At 59.0% G+C, this 20,023-nt stretch overlaps 1 protein-coding gene across 2 annotated transcripts in view; it reads left to right on the plus strand.

Annotated features, from left to right (window-relative positions):
* The first annotated feature begins 537 nt into the window (after window positions 1-537).
* Window positions 538-20,023, plus strand: part of LOC138246678 (uncharacterized) — a 182,738-nt gene continuing 163,252 nt past the window's right edge. The window contains exon 1 of one of the 2 annotated variants that reach the window (XM_069201439.1): window positions 538-3,415. The gene's annotated coding sequence lies outside the window, so the exon portion shown is untranslated. The remainder of the gene's footprint in view (window positions 3,416-20,023) is intronic. The other variant, XM_069201440.1, reaches the window with a different exon arrangement.

Consider the following 20,023-nt stretch of genomic DNA (forward strand, 5'->3'; position numbering starts at 1 on the left):
ATCTATCTATCTATCTATCTATCTATCTATCTATCTATCTATCTATCCATCTATCTATCTATCTATCTATCTATGCAACCCTGTCTATCTGACTCTGCAAGCCTCTATATCTATCTGTTCAGCCCTCTCTGTACAAACACATTAAGTAAAAAAGCATTAGCAAAGGCAAGTGGCTGGCAGCCGGCACCAGGCCGTTCGGCTTTTTTAAGTCTGGCGTTAGCGAGGAAACTCCAATTTTACTAAACCTATGTGCATAACGTAGTTAGTGTGGGGGTTTCACTCAGAGCTCGTCCGTCAGTTTGTAGTTAGTCACTCACACTGCCTGTGCTCGTGTGTGTCCTGTTGTGAGAGCAGGAGGTGGGAGCTCTCGGAGGGCAGGAAGGGACATGTGTGCAGAGCGGTGCCCGAGGGGCTGGCACCGAGCCACCCTCAGGGTGGAGGCTCCCAGAGCACTGACGGGAAACTGAGGGAGGAGCAGAGAGGCCAGGAACTCACTCTCTGCAGAGAGGCCCAGAGAGCGTGTCACCGGCACTCCCTGTCCCCAAAACTGAGCTGAGGGACTGTCTGAGGGCGCGGCAAGCACCGACTGATACCTCCGCTCTGACCATCACCGATACTGAACTACCGGAGAGCACCGACTGACATCTCCGCTCAGACCATCACCAATACTGAGCTACCTGAGGGCACCGACTGACATCTCCGCTCTGACCATCACCAGTACTGAGCTACCTGAGGGCACCGACTGACATCTCCACTCTGACAATCACCAATACTGAGCTACCTGAGGGCGCCGTGAGGGCGCGGCAAGCGCCGACTGACATTCCACTCTGACAATCACCGATACTGAGCTACCGGAGAGCACCGACTGATGCCTCCGCTCTGACCATCACCGATACTGAACTACCGGAGAGCACCGACTGACATCTCCGCTCAGACCATCACCAATACTGAGCTACCTGAGGGCACCGACTGACATCTCCGCTCTGACCATCACCAGTACTGAGCTACCTGAGGGCACCGACTGACATCTCCACTCTGACAATCACCAATACTGAGCTACCTGAGGGCGCCGACTGATGCCTCCGCTCTGACCATCACCGATACTGAACTACCGGAGAGCACCGACTGACATCTCCGCTCAGACCATCACCAATACTGAGCTACCTGAGGGCACCGACTGACATCTCCGCTCTGACCATCACCAGTACTGAGCTACCTGAGGGCACCGACTGACATTCCACTCTGACAATCACCGATACTGAGCTACCGGAGAGCACCGACTGATGCCTCCGCTCTGACCATCACCGATACTGAACTACCGGAGAGCACCGACTGACATCTCCGCTCAGACCATCACCAATACTGAGCTACCTGAGGGCACCGACTGACATCTCCGCTCTGACCATCACCAGTACTGAGCTACCTGAGGGCACCGACTGACATCTCCACTCTGACAATCACCAATACTGAGCTACCTGAGGGCGCCGTGAGGGCGCGGCAAGCGCCGACTGACATTCCACTCTGACAATCACCGATACTGAGCTACCGGAGAGCACCGACTGATGCCTCCGCTCTGACCATCACCGATACTGAACTACCGGAGAGCACCGACTGACATCTCCGCTCAGACCATCACCAATACTGAGCTACCTGAGGGCACCGACTGACATCTCCGCTCTGACCATCACCAGTACTGAGCTACCTGAGGGCACCGACTGACATCTCCACTCTGACAATCACCAATACTGAGCTACCTGAGGGCGCCGTGAGGGCGCGGCAAGCGCCGACTGACATTCCACCCTGACAATCACCGATACTGAGCTACCGGAGAGCACCGACTGATGCCTCCGCTCTGACCATCACCGATACTGAACTACCGGAGAGCACCGACTGACATCTCCGCTCAGACCATCACCAATACTGAGCTACCTGAGGGCACCGACTGACATCTCCACTCTGACAATCACCAATACTGAGCTACCTGAGGGCACCGACTGACATCTCCGCTCTGACCATCACCGATACTGAGCTACCTGAGAGCAGCGACTGACATCTCCGCTCTGACCATCACCAATACTGAGCTACCTGAGAGCACCGACTGACATCTCTGCTCTGACCATCACCAGTACTGAGCTACCTGAGGGCACCAACTGACATCTCTGCTCTGACCATCACCAGTACTGAGCTACCTGAGGGCACCGACTGACATCTCCACTCTGACCATCACCAATACTGAGCTACCTGAGGGCGCCGTGAGGGCGCGGCAAGCGCCGACTGACATTCCACTCTGACCATCACCAATACTGAGCTACATGAGAGCGCCGACTGACATCTCCACTCTGACCATCACCGATACTGAACTACCGGAGAGCACCGACTGACATCTCCACTCTGACCATCACCAATACTGAGCTACCTGAGAGCACCGACTGACATCTCCACTCTGACCATCACCAATACTGAGCTACCTGAGAGCGCCGTGAGGGCGCAGCAACGACCGACTGACATCTCCGCTCTCACTATCAACAATAGTGAACTGAGGATCTTCCTGAGGGCAAACTGAGCGCACACCAAGGACCAGCCTCTTCTACTGTCAGTGCTGAGGGCACACCAAGGACCAGCCCCTTCTACTGTCAGTGCTGAGGGCACGGTGAGGGCACCCCAAGGACCAGCCTCTTGTGCTATCAGTGCCGAGGGCACGCTGAGGGCACACCAAGGACCAGCCCCTTCTACTGTCAGTGCTGAGGGCACACCAAGGACCAGCCCCTTCTACTGTCAGTGCTGAGGGCACACCAAGGACCAGCCTCTTGTGCTATCAGTGCTGAGGGCACACCAAGTACCAGCCTCTTGTACTGTCAGTGCTGAGGGCACACCAAGGACCAGCCTCTTGTGCTATCAGTGCCGAGGGCACGGTGAGGGCGCACCAAGGACCAGCCTCTTGTGCTATCAGTGCCGAGGGCACGGTGAGAGCACACCAAGGACCAGCCTCTTGTGCTATCAGTGCCGAGGGCACGGTGAGAGCACACCAAGGACCAGCCTCTTGTGCTATCAGTGCCGAGGGCACGGTGAGGGCACACCAAGGACCAGCCTCTTGTGCTATCCGTGCTAAAGAGAGCTGTAGGACAAGCTGAGGGCACAGTGAGGGCACAGACGTTTCCACCGCTACTAATACTAAGCTGTGGAATATGATGAGTGAATAATGAAAGTATTCTAGGAGCCACGCCCACAATCACTAATATGGATCCGTGAAACATGCTGAGGGCACGGCGATGATACCACGAGGAGAGACTAGTGCCCTCACACCCCCATCACTGGCACTGATCTGTGGAGCCCCGCTGAGGGCACAAGAACCGGGCACGTGTGCACTTCCACTTCCACTGGTGAACTGAGGTGCGGAGTCTGCGAGGCCAGGCAGGTGAGTCCTTTACTATTGTCACAAGTGTGAGCTCTGTAACACACTGAGGGCACGGTGAGGGCACGATGAGGGCACAGGAGGTCCCGCTGCCTCCATCACTGATACACTGAGGACAAGGTTAGGGCACAAGAGGTCCCAATACCTCCATCACTGCTACACTGAGGGCATGGTGAGGGCGCAGGAGGTCCTGGTGCCTTTATCACTGATACACTGAGGGCACGGTGAGGGCACAGGAGGTTCATCACTGATACACTTAGGGCACAGTGAGGGCACAGGAGGTCCCGCTGCCTCCATCACTGTTGCACGTAGGGCACGGTGAGGGCACAGGAGGTCCCACTGCCTCCGTCACTGATACACTGAGGGCAGGGTGAGGGCACAAGAGGTCCCAATACATCCATCACTGCTACACTGAGGGCATGGTGAGGGCTCAGGAGGTCCTGGTGCCTTCATCAGTGGTACACTGAGGGCACGGTGAGGGCACAGGAGGTTCATCACTGATACACTTAGGGCATGGTGAGGGCACAGGAGGTCCCACTGCCTCCATCAGTGATACACTGAGGGCACGGTGAGGGCACAAGAGGTCCCAATACCTCCATCACTGCTACACTGAGGGCATAGTGAGGGCTCAGGAGGTCCTGCTGCCTCCATCACTGATACACTGAGGGCACAGTGAGGGCACAGGAGGTCCCGCTGCCTCCATCACTGATGCACTGAGTGCACGGTGAGGGCACAGCAAGTCCCGCTGCCTCCATCACTGATACACTGAGGGCACAGTGAGGGCACAGGGGGTCCTGCTGCTTCCATCACTGATACACTGAGGACACGGTGAGGGCACAGGAGGTCCATCACTGATACACTTAGGGCACGGTGAGGGCACAGGAGGTCCCGCTTGCTCCATCACTGATGCACTGAGGGCACAGTGAGGGCACAGCAAGTCCCGCTGCCTCTATCACTGATACACTGAGGGCTTGGTAAGGGCACAGGAGGTCCCGCTGTCTCCATCACTGATACACTGAGGTCATGGTGAGGGCACAGAAGGCCCCTCTACCTCCATCACTGATACACTGAGGCCACGGTGAGGGCACAGGAGGTCCCGCTGTCTCCATCACTGATACACTGAGGGCACAGTGAGGGCACAGGAGGCCCACTACCTCCATCACTGATACACTATGGCCACGGTGAGGGCACAGGATGTCCCGCTGTCTCCATCACTGATGCAGTGAGGGCATGGTGAGGGCACAGGAGGCCCCACTACCTCCATCACTGATACACTGAGGCCACGGTGAGGGCACAGGAGGTCCCGCTGTCTCCATCACTGATACACTGAGGGCACAGTGAGGGCACAGGAGGCCCACTACCTCCATCACTGATACACTATGGCCACGGTGAGGGCACAGGATGTCCCGCTGTCTCCATCACTGATGCAGTGAGGGCAGGGTGAGGGCACAGGAGGCCCCACTACCTCCATCACTGATACACTGAGACCACAGTGAGGGCACAGGAGGTCCAGCTGTCTCCATCACTGATAAACTGAGGGCATGGTGAGGGCACAGAAGGTCCCGATACCTCCATCACTGATACACTGAGGGCACAGTGGGGGCACAGGAGGTCCATCACTGATACACTGAGGGCACGGTGAGGGCACAGGAGGTCCCGATACCTCAATCACTGATACACTGAGGGCACAGGAGGTCCATTACTGATACTCTGTGGGCACAGTGAGGGCACAGCAAGTCCTGCCGCCTCCATCACTGATACACTGAGGGCACGGTGAGGACACAGAAGGGCCCGCCGCCTCCATCACTGATACACTGAAGGCACGGTGAGGGCACATGAGGTCCCGCTGCCTCTATCACTGGTACACTGAGGGCACAGTGAGGGCACAGGAGGTCCCGCTGTCTCCATCACTTATGCACTGAGGGCATGGTAAGGGCACAGGAGGTCCCACTGCTTCCATCACTGATACACTAAGGACACAGTGAGGGCACAGGAGGTCCCGCAGCCTCCATCACTGATACACTGAGGGCACAGTGAGGGCACAGCAAGTCCCGCCGCCTCCATCACTGATACAATGAGGGCACGGTGATGGCACAGGAGGTCCTGCTGCCTCCATCACTGGTACACTGAGGGCACGGTGAGGGCACAGCAGGTCCTGCTGTCTGCATTACTGACACCCTGAGGGCACGGTGAGGGCACAGCAGGTCCTGCCGCCTCCATCACTGATGCACTGAGGGCACTGTGAGGTCACAGCAGGTCCCGGTGCCTCCATCACTAATACACTGAGGGCACGGTGAGGGCACAGAAGGTCCCGCTGCCTCCATCACTGATACACTGAGGGCACAGCAAGTCCCACCGCCTCCATCACTGATACACTGAGGGCACAGTGAGGGCACAGGAGGTCCTGCTGCCTCCATCACTGATACACTGAGGGCACAGTGAGGGCACAGGAGGTCCAGCTGTCTCCATCACTGATACACTGAGGGCACGGTGAGGGCACAGCAAGTCCCACTGTCTCCATCACTGACACATTGAGGGCACGGTCAGGGCACCGCAAGTCCCACCGCCTCCATCACTGATACAATGAGGGTACAGCAGGTCCCGGTGCCTCTATCACTGATACACAGAGGGCACGGTGACGGCACAGGAGCTCCTGCTGCCTCCATCGCTGATGCACTGAGGGCATGGTGAGGGCACAGCAGGTCCCGCTGCCTGCATCACTGATACACTGAGGGCAGGGTGAGCTCGGTGGGGGCACAGGAGGTCCCGCTGTCTCCATCACTGATACACTGAGGGCACAGTGAGGGCCAGCAGGTCCTGCTGCCTTTATCACTGATACATTGAGGGCACAGTGAGCACGGTGAGGGCAAAGGAGGTCCCGCTGTCTTCATCACTGATACACTGAGGGCACAGTGAAGACCCAGCAGGTCCAGCTGCCTCCATCACTTATACACTGAGGGCACGGTGAGGGCACAGGAATCGCTGATGCACTGAGGGCAAGGTGAGGACACAGGAGGTCCTGCTGCCTACATCACTGATGAACTGAAGGCACGGTGAGGGCACAGGAGGTCCCGCAGCCTCTATCACTGGTACACTGAGGGCACGGTGAGGGCACTGGAGGTCCCGCTGTCTCCATCACTGATGCACTGAGGGCATGCTGAGGGCACTGGAGGTCCTGCTGCTTCCATCACTGATACACTAAGGACACAGTGAGGGCACAGGAGGTCCCGCAGCCTCCATCACTGATACACTGAGGGCACAGTGAGGGCACAGCAAGTCCCGCGCCTCCATCACTGATACACTGCGGGCACGGTGAGGGCAAAGCAAGTCCTGCTGCCTCCATCACTGATACACTGAGGTCACGGTGAGGGCACGGTGAGGGCACAGCAGGTCCCGCCGCCTCCATCACTGATACAATGAGGGCAAGGTGATGGCACAGGAGGTCCTGCTGCCTCCATCACTGATACACTGAGGGCACAGTGAGGGCACAGCAGGTCCCGCTGCCTCCATCACTGATACATTGAGGGCACAGTGAGCACGGTGAGGGCAAAGGAGGTCCCGCTGTCTTCATCACTGATACACTGAGGGTACAGTGAGGGCACAGCAGGTCCAGCTGCCTCCATCACTGATACACTGAGGGCATGGTAAGGACACAGCAAGTCCTGCTGCCTCCATCATTGATGCACTGAGGGCACGGTGAGGGCACAGGAATCACTGATGCACTGAGTGCAAGGTGAGGACACAGGAGGTCCCGCTGCCTCCATCACTGATACACTCATGGCACGGTGAGCACAGTGAGGGCACAGCCGGTCCCGCTACCTCCATCACTGATACACTGAGGGAACTGTGAGGGTGCAGGAGGTACCGCTGCCTCCATCACTGATACACTGAGGGCACGGTGAGGGCGCAGGAGGTACCGCTGCCTCCATCACTGATACACTGAGGACACGGTGAGGGTGCAGGAGGTACCCCTGCCTCCATCATTGATACACTGAGGGCACGGTGAGGGCACAGGAGGTCCCGCTGTCTCCATCACTGATACACTGAGGGCACGGTGAGCACAGTGACGGCACAGCAGGTCCCGCAGCCTCCATCAGTGATATACTGAGGGCACAGTGAGGGTGCAGCAGGTCCCGCTGGTTCCATCACTGATAGACTGAGGGCACAGTGAGCACAGTGCGGGCACAGCAGGTCCCTTAGCCTCCCGCACTGATACACTGAGGCCACAGCGAGGACACAGCAGGTCCCACTACCGCCATCACTAATACACTGAGGGCACGGTGAGGGCACAGAAGGTCCCGCTGTCTCCATCACTGATACATTGATGACACAGTGAGGGCACAGCAGGTCCCAGTGGCTCCATCACTGATACACTGAGGGCACGGGAGGTCCTGCTGCCTCCATCACTGATACACTGAGGGCACGGTGAGGGCACAGGAGGTCAGGCTGTCTCTATCACAGATTCACTGAGGGCACGGTGAGGGTACAGCACGTCCCGCTGACTCCATCACTGATACACTGAGGGCACAGTGAGGGCACAGGAGCTCCCGCTGCCTCCATCACTGACACACTGAGGGCACGGTGAGCACAGTGAGGGCACAGCAGGTCCCGCAGCCTCCATCACTGATACACTGAGGCCACGGTGAGGGCGCAGCAGGTCCCGCTACTTCCATCACTGATACACTGAGGGCACGGTGAGGGCACTGGAGGTCCCGCTGCCTTTATCACTGATACACTGAGGGCACGGTGAGGGCACAGTTGGTCCTGCTGGCTCCATCACTGATACACTGAGGGCACGGTGAGGGTACAGGAGGTCCCGCTGCCTCCATCACTGATACACTGAGGGCACAGCAGGTCCTGCTGCTTCCATCACTGATACACTGAGGGCACAGTGAGGGCACAGGAGCTCCCGCTGTCTCCATCACTGATACACTGAGGGCACTGTGAGAACAGTGAGGGTACAGCGGGTTCCGCAGCCTCCATCACTGATACACTGAGGGAACTGTGAGGGTGCAGGAGGTACAGCTGCCTCCATCACTGATACACTGAGGGCACAGTGAGGGCGCAGGAGGTACCGCCGCCTCCATCACTGATACACTGAGGGCACGGTGAGGGTACAGCACGTCCCGCTGACTCCATCACTGATACACTGAGGGCAAGGTGAGGGCTCAGGAGGTCCCGCTGCCTTTATCACTGATACACTGAGGGAACTGTGAGGGTGCAGGAGGTACTGCTGCCTCCATCACTGATAAACTGAGGGCACAGTGAGGGCGCAGGAGGTACCGCCGCCTCCATCACTGATACGCTGAGGGCAAAGTGACGGCACAGGATGTCCCGCTGTCTCCATCACTGATACACTGAGGGCACGGTGAGGGCACAGCAGGTCCCGCAGCCTCCATCACTGATACACTGAGGGCACGGTGAGGGCGCAGCAGGTCCCGCTGGTTCCATCACTGATACACTAAGGGCACGCTGAGGGCACAGGAGGTCCCGCTGCCTCCATCACTGATACACTGAGAGCCCAGTGAGCTCAGTGCGGGTACAGCAGGTCCCGCAGCCTTCATCACTGATACACTGAGGCCACAGCGAGGACACAGCAGGTCCCACTACCTCCATCACTAATACACTGAGGGCACGGTGAGGGCACAGAAGGTCCTGCTGTCTCCATCACTGATAAATTGATGACACAGTGAGGGCACAGCAGGTCCCACTGTCTCCATCACTGATACACTGAGGGCACAGAAGGTCCTGCTGCCTCCATCACTGATACACTTAGGGCACGGTGAGGGCACAGGACGTCAGGCTGTCTCTATCACAGATTCACTGAGGGCACGGTGATGGTACAGCACGTCCCGCTGCCTCCATCACTGATACACTGAGGGCACAGCAGGTCCCACTGCTTCCATCACTGATACACTGAGGGCATGGTGAAGGCACAGGAGGTCCTGCTGTCTCCATCACGGATACACTGAGGGCACGGTGAGCACAGTGAGGCTACAGCAGGTTTCGCAGCCTCCATCACTGATACACTGAGGGCACGGTGAGGGCAAAGCAGGACCAACTACCTCCATCACTGATACACTGAGGGCACGGTGAAGGCACAGGAGGTCCCGCTGCCTCCATCATTGATACACTGAGGGCACCGTGAGGGCACAGGATGCCCCGCTGCCTCCATCACTGATACACTGACCTGAGGGCACGATGAGGGCACAGGAGTTCCCGCTGCCTCCATCACTGATACACTGAGGGCACGGTGAGGGTGCAGGAGGTCCCACTGCCTCCATCACTGATACACAGAGGGCACGGTGAGGGCACAGGAGGTCCCGCTGTCTCCATCACTGATAGACTGAGGGCACGGTGACGGCACAGCAGGTCCCTCAGCCTCCATCACTGATATACTGAGGGCACAGTGAGGGTGCAGCAGGTCCCGCTGGTTCCATCACTGATAGACTGAGGGCACAGTGAGCACAGTGCGGGCACAGCAGGTCCCTTAGCCTCCCTCACTGATACACTGAGGCCACAGCGAGGACACAGCAGGTCCCACTACCGCCATCACTAATACACTGAGGGCACGGTGAGGGCACAGAAGGTCCCGCTGTCTCCATCACTGATACATTGATGACACAGTGAGGGCACAGCAGGTCCCAGTGGCTCCATCACTGATACACTGAGGGCACGGGAAGTCCTGCTGCCTCCATCACTGATACACTGAGGGCACGGTGAGGGCACAGGAGGTCAGGCTGTCTCTATCACAGATTCACTGAGGGCACGGTGAGGGTACAGCACGTCCCGCTGACTCCATCACTGATACACTGAGGGCACAGTGAGGGCACAGGAGCTCCCGCTGCCTCCATCACTGACACACTGAGGGCACGGTGAGGGTGTAGTTGGTCCTGCTGGCTCCATCACTAATACACTGAGGGCACGGTGAGGGTACAGGAGGTCCCGCTGCCTCCATCACTGATACACTGAGGGCGCAGCAGGTCCTGCTGCTTCCATCACTGATACACTGAGGGCACAGTGAGGGCACAGGAGCTCCCGCTGTCTCCATCACTGATACACTGAGGGCACTGTGAGAACAGTGAGGGTACAGCGGGTTCCGCAGCCTCCATCACTGATACACTGAGGGAACTGTGAGGGTGCAGGAGGTCCCGCTGCCTCCATCACTGATACACTGAGGGCACAGTGAGGGCGCAGGAGGTACCGCCGCCTCCATCACTGATACACTGAGGGCACGGTGAGGGCACAGGATGTCCCGCTGTCTCCATCACTGATACACTGAGGGCACGGTGAGGGCACAGCAGGTCCCGCAGCCTCCATCACTGATACACTGAGGGCACGGTGAGGGTGCAGGAGGTACCCCTGCCTCCATCATTGATAAACTGAGGGCACGGTGGGGGCACAGGAGGTCCCGCTGTCTCCATCACTGATAGACTGAGGGCACGGTGAGCACGGTGACGGCACAGCAGGTCCCGCAGCCTCCATCATTGATATACTGAGGGCACAGTGAGGGTGCAGCAGGTCCCGCTAGTTCCATCACTGATAGACTGAGGGCACAGTGAGCACAGTGCGGGCACAGCAGGTCCCTTAGCCTCCCTCACTGATAAACTGAGGCCACAGCGAGGACACAGCAGGTCCCACTACCGCCATCACTAATACACTGAGGGCACGGTGAGGGCACAGAAGGCCCCTCTACCTCCATCACTAATACACTGAGGGCACGGTGAGCACAGTGAGGCTACAGCAGGTTTCGCAGCCTCCATCACTGATACACTGAGGGCACGGTGAGGGCAAAGCAGGACCAACTACCTCAATCACTGATACACTGAGGGCACGGTGAGCACGGTGAGGGCACGGCAGGTCCCACTGCCTCCATCACTGATACACTGAGGGCACGGTGAAGGCACAGGAGGTCCCGCTGCCTCCATCATTGATACACTGAGGGCACCGTGAGGGCACAGGATGTCCCGCTGCCTCCATCACTGATACACTGACCTGAGGGCACGATGAGGGCAAAGGAGTTCCCGCTGCCTCCATCACTGATACACTGAGGGCACGGTGAGGGCAAAGCAGGTCCCGCTGCCTCCATCACTGAGGGCACGGTGAGGACGGTGAGGGCACAGCAGGTCCCGCAGCCTCCATCAATGATACACTGAGGGCACGGTGAGGGCACAGCAGGTCCCACTGCCTCCATCACTGAAACACTGATTGCACGGTGAGGGCAAAGGAGGTCCCGCTGCTTCCATCACTGATACACCTAGGGTACAGTGAGGGCACAGTAGGTCCCGCTGCCTCCATCACTGATGCACTGAGGGCACAGTGAGGGCACAGCAGGTCCCGCTGCCTCCATCACTGATACAGTGAGGGCATGGTGAGGGCACAGGAGGTCCCTCTGCCTCCATCACTGATACACTGAGGGCATGATGACCACTGTGAGGGCACAGCAGGTCCAGCTGCCTCCATCACTGATACACTGAGGGCATGGTGAGGGCACAGCTGGTCCAGCTGCCTCCATCATTGATGCACTGAGGGCACGGTGAGGGCAGAGGAAACACTGATGCACTGAGGGCAAGGGGAGGGCACAGGAGGTCCCGCTGCCTACATCACTGATGAACTGAGGGCACGGTGAGGGCACAGGAGGTCCCGCTGCCTCCATCACTGATACACTGAGGGCATGGTGAGCACAATGAGGGCACAGCAGGTCCTGCTGCCTCCATCACTGACTCACTGAGGGCACAGTGAGCACGGTGAGGGCACAGCAGGTCCCGCAGCCTCCATCACTGATACACTGAGGGCACGGTGAGGGCAAAGCAGGTCCCGCTACCTTCATCACTGATACACTGAGGGCACGGTGAGGGCACAGGAGGTCCCGCTACCTCCATCACTGATACACTGAGGGCACGGTGAGGGCACAGGAGGTCCTGCTGGCTCCATCACTGATACACTGAGGGTAAGGGAAGTCCTGCTGCCTCCATCACTGATACACAGAGGGCACGGTGAGGGCACAGGAGGTCCTGCTGCATCTATCACAGATACACTGAGGGCACGGTGAGGGTACAGGAGGTCCCGCTGCCTCCATCACTGATACACTGAGGGCACAGCAGGTCCCGCTACTTCCATCACTGATACACTGAGGGCACGGTGAGGGCACAGGAGCTCCCGCTGTCTCCATCACTGATACACTGAGGGCACTGTGAGCACAGTGAGGGTACAGCGGGTTCCGCAGCCTCCATCACTGATGCGCTGAGGGCACGGTGAGGACAGTGAGGGCACAGCAGGTCCCACAGCCTCCATCACTGATACACTGAGGGCAAGGTGAGGGCACAGTAGGTCCCGCTGCCTCCATCACTGATACACTGAGGGCATGGTGAGGGCACACGAGGTCCAGCTGCCTCCATCACTGATACACTGAGGGCATGGTGAGGGCACAGCAGGCCCTGCTGCCTGCATCACTGATGCACTGAGGGCACAGTGAGGGATCAGGAATCACTGATGCACCAAGGGCAAAGTGAGGGCACAGCAGGTCCCGCTGCCTAAATCACTGATGAACTGAGGGCACGGTGATGGCACAGGAGGTCCCGCTGCCTCCATCACTGATATACTGAGGGCACGGTGAGCACGGTGAGGGCACAGCAGGTCCCGATACCTCCATCACTGATACACCGAGGGCACGTTGAAGGTACAGGAGGTCCCTCTGCTTCCATCACTGATACACTGAGGGCACGGTGAGCACGGTGAGGGCACAGCAGGTCCCGCATCCTAAATCACTGATGCACTGAGGGCACGGTGAGGGCACAACATGTCCCGCCACCTCCATCACTGAAACACTGAGGGCACGGTGAGGGCACAGGAGAGCCCGCTGTCTCCATTACTGATACACTGACGACACGGTGAGGGCACAGCAGGCCCGCTGCCTCCATCACTGATACACTGAGGGCATGGGAGGTCCTGCTGCCTCCATCACTGATACACTGAGGGCACGGTGAGGGCACAGGAGGTCCCGCTGCCTATATCACAGATACACTGAGGGCACGGTGAGGGTACAAAGGTCCCGCTGCCTCCATCACTGATACACTGAGGGCTCAGCAGGTCCTGCTGCCTCCATCACTGATACAGTGAGGGCACGGTGAGGGCACAGGAGGTCCCGCTGTCTCCATCACTGATACACTGAGGGCATGGTGAGCACAATGAGGGCACAGCAGGTCCCGCTGCCTCCATCACTGACACACTGAGGGCACGGTGAGCACGGTAAGGGCACAGCAGGTCCCGCAGCCTCCATCAGTGATACACTGAGGGCACGGTGAGGGCATAGCAGGTCCCGCTACCTCGATCAGTGATACACTGAGGGCACGGTGAGGGCACAGGAGGTCCCGCTGCCTCCATCACTGATACACTGAGGGCACGGTGAGGGCACAGGACGTCCTGCTTGCTCCATCACTAATACACTGAGGGCACGGGAAGTCCTGCTGCCGCCATCACTGATACACAGAGGGCACGGTGAGGGCACAGGAGGTCCCGCTGCCTCTATCACAGATACACTGAGGGCACAGTGAGGGTACAGGAGGTCCCGCTGCCTCCATCACTGATACACTGAGGGCACATCAGGTCCCGCTGCTTCCATCACTGATACACTGAGGGCACAGTGAGGGCACAGGGGCTCCCGCTGTCTCCATCACTGATACCCTGAGGGCACTGTGAGAACTGTGAGGGTACAGCGGGTTCCGCAGCCTCCATCACTGATAAACTGAGGGCACGGTGAGGGCACAGCAGGTCCCGCTACCTCCATCACTGATACACGGAATGCATGGTGAGCACGGTGTGGGCATGGCAGTTCCCTCAGCCTCCATCACTGATACACTGAGGGCACGGTGAGGGCACAAGAGTTCCCGCTGCCTCCATCATTGATACACTGAGGGCACAGTGATGGCACAGCAGGTCCCGCTGCCTCCATCACTGATACACTGAGGGCATGGTGAGGGCACAGCAGGTCCCACAGCATCCATCACTGATACACTGAGGGCACGGTGAGAGCATAGTAGCTCCCGCTGCCTCCATCACTGATGCATTGAGGGCACGGTGAGGGCACAGCAGGTCCCGCTGCCTCCATCACTGATACACTGAGGGCATGGTGAGGGCACAGGAGCTCCAGCTGCCTCCATCACTGATACACTGAGGGCATGGTGAGGGCACAGCAGGTCCTGCTGCCTGCATCATTGATGCACTGAGGTCACAGTGAGGGCTCAGGAATCACTGATGCACTGAGGGCAAAGTGAGGGCACAGGAGGTCCCGCTGCCTACCTCACTGATGAACTGAGGGCACAGTGAGGGCACAGTGAGGGCACAGGAGGTCCCGCTGCCTCCATCACTGATATACTGAGGGCTCGGTGAGGGCACAGCAGGTCCCGCTATCTCCATCACTGATACACCGAGGGCACGGTGAGGGTACAGGAGGTCCCGCTGCTTCCATCACTGATACACTGAGGGCAGGGTGAGCACGGTGAGGGCACAGCAGGTCCCGCATCCTCCATCACTGATACACTGAGGGCACTGTGAGGGCACAGCATGTCCCGCCATCTACATCACTGATACACTGAGGGCACGGTGAGGGCACAGGAGGTCCTGCTGTCTCCATTACTGATACACTGATGACACGGTGAGGGCACAGCAGGCCCCGCTGCCTCCATCACTGATACACTGAGGGCATGGGAGGTCCTGCTGCCTCCATAACTGATACACTGAGGGCACGGTGAGGGCACAGGAGGTCCGGCTTCCTATATCACAGATACACTGAGGGCACGTTGAGGGTACAACAGGTCCCGCTGCCTCCATCACTGATACACTGAGGGCTCAGCAGGCCCCGCTGCCTCCATCACTGATACAGTGAGGGCACGGTGATGGCACAGGAGGTCCTGCTGTCTCCATCACTGATACACTGAGGGCACAGTGAGCACAGTGAGGGTACAGCAGGTTCCGCAGCCTCCATCACTGATACACTGAGTGCACGGTGAGGGCACAGCAGGTCCCGCTACCTCCATCACTGATACACTGAGGGCACGGTGAGCACGGTGAGGGCACGGCAGGTCCCGCTGCCTCCATCACTGATACACGGAGGGCACAGTGAGGGCACAGGAGGTCCGGCTGCCTCCATCCTTGATACACTGAGGGCACGGTCAGGGCATGGTGAGGGCACAGGAGGTCCCGCTGTCTCCATCACTGATACACTGACCTGAGGGCACGGTGAGGGCACAGGAGGTCCCGCTGCCTCCATCACTGATACACTGAGGGCATGGTGAGGGCACAGCAGGTCCCACTGCCTCCATCACTGATACACAGAGGGCACGGTGAGGACGGTGAGGCCACAGCAGGTCCCGCAGCCTCCATCACTGATACACTGAGGGCACGGTGAGGGCACAGCAGGTCCCGCAGCCTCCATCACTAATACACTGAGTGCACGGTGAGGGCACAGGAGGTCCCGCTGCTTCCGTCACTGATACACTGAGGGCATTGTGAGGGCACAGCAGGTCCTGCAGCCTCCATCGTTGATACACTGAGGGCACAGTGACGGCACAGGAGGTCCCGCTGCCTCCCTCACTGATACACTGAGGGCACGTTGAGGGGACAGCAGGTCCCGCTGTCTCTATCACTGATACACTGAGGGCACAGTGAGGGCGCAGCAGGTCCCGCTGCCTAAATCAATGATACTCTGAGGGCACGGTGAGGGCACAGGAGCTCCCGCTGTCTCCATCACTGATACACTGAGGGCACTGTGAGCACAGTGAGGGTACAGCGGGTTCCGCAGCCTCCATTACTGATACACTGAGTGCAAGCTGAGGGCACAGCAGGTCCTGCTACCTCCATCACTGATACACGGAATGCACAGTGAGCACGGTGCGGGCATGGCAGGTCCCGCTGCCTCCATCACTGATACACTGAGGGCACGGTGAGGGCACAGGAGTTCCCGCTGCCTCCATCATTGATACACTGAGGGCACAGTGATGGCACAGCAGGTCCCGCTGCCTCCATCACTGATACACTGAGGGCACGGTGAGGACGGTGAGGGCAGAGCAGGTCCCACAGCCTCCATCACTGATACACTGAGGGCACGGTAAGGGCACAGTAGGTCCCGCTGCCTCCATCACTGATGCATTGAGGGCACGGTGAGGGCACAGCAGGTCCCGCTGCCTCCATCACTGATACACTGAGGGCATGGTGAGAGCACAGGAGGTCCAGCTGCCTCCATCAATAATACACTGAGGGCATGGTGAGGGCACAGCAGGTCCTGCTGCCTGCATCATTGATGCACTGAGGGTACAGTGAGGGCTCAGGCATCACTGATGCACTGAGGGCAAAGTGAGGGCACAGGAGGTCCCGCTGCCTACATGACTGATGAACTGAGGGCACGGTGAGGGCACAGGAGGTCCCGCTGCCTCCATCACTGATATACTGAGGGAACGGTGAGCACGGTGAGGGCACAGCAGGTCCCGCTACCTCCATCACTGATACACCGAGGGCACGGTGAGGGTACAGGAGGTCCTGCTGCTTCCATCACTGATACACTGAGGGCACGGTGAGCACGGTGAGGGCACACCAGGTCCCGCATCCTCCATCACTGATACACTGAGGGCACGGTGAGGGCACAGCATGTCCCGCCACCTCCATCACTGATACACTGAGGGCACGGTGAGGGCACAGGAGGTCCTGCTGGCTCCATCACTGATACACTGAGGGTAAGGGAAGTCCTGCTGCCTCCATCACTGATACACAGAGGGCACGGTGAGGGCACAGGAGGTCCTGCTGCATCTATCACAGATACACTGAGGGCACGGTGAGGGCACAGCAGGTCCCACTGCCTCCATCACTGATACACAGAGGGCACGGTGACAACAGTGAGGCCACAGTAGGTCCCGCAGCCTCCATCACTGATACACTGAGGGCACGGTGAGGGCACAGCAGGGCCTGCAGCCTCCATCGTTGATACACTGAGGGCAAAGTGACGGCACAGGAGGTCCCGCTGCCTCCCTCACTGATACACTGAGGGCACGTTGAGGGGACAGCAGGTCCCGCTGTCTCTATCACTGATACACTGAGGGCACAGTGAGGGCGCAGCAGGTCCCGCTGCCTAAATCAATGATACTCTGAGGGCACGGTGAGGGCACAGGAGGTCCCGCTACCTCCATCAGTGATACATTGAGGGCACGGTGAGCAGTTTGAGGGCACAGGAGATCCCGCTGCCTCCATCAGTGATACACTGAGGGCACGGTGAGGACACAGGTGGTCCCGCTGCCTCCATCATACACTGAGGGCACGGTGAGGACACTGCAGGTCCCGCTGCCTCCATCACTGATACACCGAGGGCGCGGTGAGCACGGTGAGGGCACAGGAGGTCCCTCTGTCTCCATCAGTGAGACACTGAGGGCACAGTGAGCACGGTGAGCATGGTGAGGGCACGACAGGTCCCGCTGCCTCCATCACTGATACACTGAGGGCACAGTGAGGGCACAGGAGGTCCGGCTGCCTCCATCATTGATACACTGAGGGCACAGGAGGTCCTGCTTTCTCCATCACTGATACACTGACCTGAGGGCACGGTGAGGGCACAGGAGGTCCCGCTGCCTCCATCACTGATACTCTGAGGGCACGGTGAGGCACAGGAGGTCCCGCTACCTCCATCAGTGATACATTGAGGGCACGGTGACCAGTTTGAGGGCACAGGAGGTCCCGCTGCCTCAATCACTGATACACTGAGGGCACGGTGAGGGCACAGGTGGTCCCACTGCCTCCATCATACATTGAGGGCACGGTGAGGACACTGCAGGTCCCGCTGCCTCCATCACTGATACACCGAGGGCACGGTGAGCACAGTGAGGGCACAGAAGGTCCCTCTGCCTCCATCACTGAGACACTAAGGGCACGGTGAGGGCACAGCAGGTCCCGCTACCTCCATCACTGATACACTGAGGGCACGGGAGGTCCCGCTACCTCCATCACTGATACACTGAGGGCACGGTGAGGACACAGGAGGTCCTGCTACCTCCATTGCTGATGCACTGACCTGAGGGCAAGGTGAGGGCACAGGAGGTTCCGCTGCCTCCATCACTGATACACTGAGGGCACGGTGAGGGCACAGGAGGACCCGCTGCCTCCATCTCTGATACACTGAGGGCACGGTGAGGGCACACATGGTCCTGGTGCCTACATCACTGATACTCTGAGGGCACGGTGAGGGCACAGCAGGTCCCGCTGCCTCCATCACTGATACACTGAGGGCACGGTGAGGGCACAGGAGGACCCGCTGCCTCCATCTCTGATACACTGAGGGCACGGTGAGGGCACACATGGTCCCGGTGCCTACATCACTGATACACTGAGGGCAAGGTGAGGGCACAGGAGGTCCCGCTACCTCCATCACTGATACACTGAGGGCACGGGAGGTCCCGCTGCCTCCATCCCTGATACATTGAGGGCACTTTGAGGGCACAGGAGGTCCCGCTACCTCCATCACTGATACACTGAGGGCATGGTGAGGTCACAGGAGGTCCCGCTACCTCCATCACAGATGCACTGACCTGAGGGCAAGGTGAGGGCACAGGAGGTCCCGCTGCCTCCATCACTGATACACTGAGGGCACAGTGAGGGCACAGGAAGTCCCGCTGTCTCCATCACTGATACACTGACCTGACGGCACGATGAGGGCACAGGAGGTCCCGCTGCCTCCATCACTGATACACTGAGGGCACGGTGAGGGCACAGCAGGTCCCACTGCCTCCATCACTGATACACAGAGGGCACGGTGAGGACGGTGAGGGCACAGCAGGTCCCGCAGCCTCCATCACTGATACACTGAGGGCATGGTGAGGACACAGCAGGTCCTGCTGCCTCCTTCACTGATACACTGAGTGCACGGTGAGGGCACAGCAGGTCCTGCAGCCTCCATTGCTGATACACTGAGGGCACGGTGACGGCACAGGATGTCCCACTGCTTCCTTCACTGATACACTGAGGGCAGGGTGAGCACGGTGAGGGCACAGCAGGTCCCGCATCCTCCATCACTGATACACCGAGGGCACGGTGAGGGTACAGGAGGTCCTGCTGCTTCCTTCACTAATACACTGAGGGCAGGGTGAGCACAGTGAGGGCACAGCAGGTCCCGCATCCTCCATCACTGATACACTGAGGGCACGGTGAGGGTAAAGCGTGTCCCGCCACCTCCATCACTGATACACTTAGGGCACGGTGAGGGCACAGGAGGTCCGCTGTCTCCATTACTGATACACTGAAGGCATGGGAGGTCCTGCTGCCTCCATCACTGATACACTGTGGGCACGGTGAGGGCACAGGAGGTCCCGCTGCCTATATCACAGATACACTGAGGGCATGGTGAGGGTACAACAGGTCCCGCTGCCTCCATCACTGATACACTGAGGGCTCAGCAGGTCCCGCTGCCTCCATCACTGATACAGTGAGGGCACGGTGAGGGCACCGGAGGTCCCGCTGTCTCCATCACTGATACACTGAGGGCACAGTGAGGGTACAGCAGGTTCTGCAGCCTCCATCACTGATACACTGTGGGCACGGTGAGGGCACAGCAGGTCCTGCTGCCTCCATCACTGA

The sequence above is a fragment of the Pleurodeles waltl genome, chromosome 7, assembly GCF_031143425.1.
Source record: "Pleurodeles waltl isolate 20211129_DDA chromosome 7, aPleWal1.hap1.20221129, whole genome shotgun sequence".
NCBI lineage: Eukaryota > Metazoa > Chordata > Amphibia > Caudata > Salamandridae > Pleurodeles > Pleurodeles waltl.